This window comes from Mandrillus leucophaeus, unplaced genomic scaffold (assembly GCF_000951045.1).
Source record: "Mandrillus leucophaeus isolate KB7577 unplaced genomic scaffold, Mleu.le_1.0 Scaffold380, whole genome shotgun sequence".
Taxonomy (NCBI): Eukaryota; Metazoa; Chordata; class Mammalia; order Primates; family Cercopithecidae; genus Mandrillus; species Mandrillus leucophaeus.
In genome coordinates, this window is record NW_012104032.1 from 718058 (window position 1) to 720418 (window position 2361).

Sequence of the window (2361 nt, forward strand, 5' to 3'; positions counted from 1 at the left end):
GTTTTCTGTAATTTTTAGTAGAGACGGGGTTTCACCATGTTAGCCAGGATGGTCTCAATCTCCTGACCTCGTGATCCACCCGTCTTGGCCTCCCAAAGTGCTGGGATTACAGGCTTGAGCCACTGCGCCCGGCCTCATTTTGATTTTTCAAAACCATCTGGTTAAAATCTAACTATATGGACAGAGTCTCCAGCATAAAGAGATTGGGCTAGTGGGATTTGTTTTCCTGAAAACTAGGCAGGTTATAGGTGACCCAAGACCTTGTGAGCTTGGGGCTTTAGCCCAGGAACAATTTATTTATTTAAAAATGAAGATTTATTTTCACCATTGCACCGCCCTTGCTTTTCCCCATAAACCTTGAGCTCTGAAGTTGGGGAGAATGAAAGTCAGCTAGAAAATCGAGTGAGTAAGCATCCAAAGGAATGAAAATACTGAGGACAGTAATAAGCCAAGTTCCGAACCCTTCTCAATGAATTCTCACAACATCCCTATGAGATAGTTGTTACCATTTCCTTTTTACAGATGAAGTGTGAGAGAAGTGAAGTAACTTACCCAAGCTTATTCAGCTAGTTTGTAAGGGAAGAGGGATCTGAACCATGCTGTGTGGTTCCAGTGTGACACTCAGCTACAGGGTGGAGGTCCCCTAGCTTGCTTATGCTCTGGAGTTGAGAGGAGGCAAATTCTTAGCACCACTAATTCTAAGCAAATAGGTTTCCTGATGCCGGAAAGCCGACTGAAACTCTCATCCTTTCTGGAACATTGGCAAGTTTGACAGGTCTCCGATTGTCAAGGTCATTGTTCCCCCTTTCTACAATCTGGCAGTGACTAGCTCCTTTCCAGTGTTCAGGCACCTCATCCATCTACCCATTGCTCTCAAAAATAACTGCTTAATGGCTCTCCAGCAACTCCAGCCAACTCCTTACGGGCTCTTGAGAGCAGATCATCTGAACAACTAATAGACTTCATCCAACTTTTTGAAGTGATCTTTGATCAGCTCTTTCCTTGCCCCCACCTTCCCACATAATCTAAGTTAGTTGGTCTGCTTTACCTCACTTTCACAGACCTATCTCAACCAAGGGCATACCGGAGAGCAAACCAGTCCTGGATATAAAGCCCAAAAGTTAGGAGAGAGGGGAAAGGATGTCTGAAGCTAGAAGATTCAGATATGCAGCTTCTCAGACCGGAATTCCTTCCTGCATCCAGCTCGTGACTATTGCCTTCACCTGGCTGCCATGGAAACATCAGTCTCTGGTGGATGGCAAGCAGCACTTTAGAAAGAAAGTATCACAGGCTACCATGGTAACATCAAAAAGAGTAAAGCTGCATCTTCTCTCCTTGTGGAGTGAGGAAGGAATGGATGAGGCTCCTGGGAAAAGCGGCCTAGAAGGGGCAGCCTTTGGAAAGCTTGGTGCTGACTTTAACACAGAGAACATTCATTCAATTCTACAGACATTTAATATGTGCAAGGCAAAGCAAGCATGAGAAAGACATCTAAGTCTGGTCTCACCAGGCTGTAACCATCGAGTAATGCAATTTTCAATAAAATAATTTTTACTGAAATTATTTTATTTACTAAATAAAAGAGTAAGATGACCCACAAGAGGACAAAGAATACTGAAAAGAGAGATTAACTCCACCTAGGAAAGCTTCAAGGTCTTCAAGGACAGGACTTTTATCAGCAGGAGGAGGAAAGGAAGAGAAATGCCTGGCAGGATGGATCACTTCCATGCCTCTAGCAAGATACTGAGCCTACAGTAGGTCTGGCCTTAAGCTGCTTCAAGATAAGGTCTGAGGCTGGCTTCACAATGCACATGTCCATGCTATCTCCCAGGGCCCTTGTAGCAGAAAAAGAGCACCTTCAAGGTTCACCCACAAACACTGTTACTCAAGATAAGCAAAGACATGGCAGTGGAAAAATTCTGAGTCTACTGAGAGCTACGGGTGCAGGGATAGGAAATGTGACACTTCCTCACTGACTCCAAGGCCTTGTCTTCCGCGGTGGTGCTGAGAGGCAGGTAAGGTTAAGATCAAGGGATCTGAAGCCAGAGTACTTGGATTGGAATCCCTAACTTGCTAACTTTGTGCTTATGGGGAAAATTATTTAAACTATTTGGATATGCTTCCTTGTTTACAAAGTAAAGATAATAAACTACTTTAGAGGATTGTTGTGAGGATTTGGTGACTTAATACACATAAAATGATTAGAACACCTAACCTACAACCAACCTTGCATAAATGTTAACAATGACCATTATGCCACCTCCTGTCACCTCACCTTTCAGAGTCTCTTTTCACTGTCCAAGTGTTGCTGCCTGATTTTCACTTAAGCCTTTCCATTACAGGGAAAAGAGGGACTGTGAT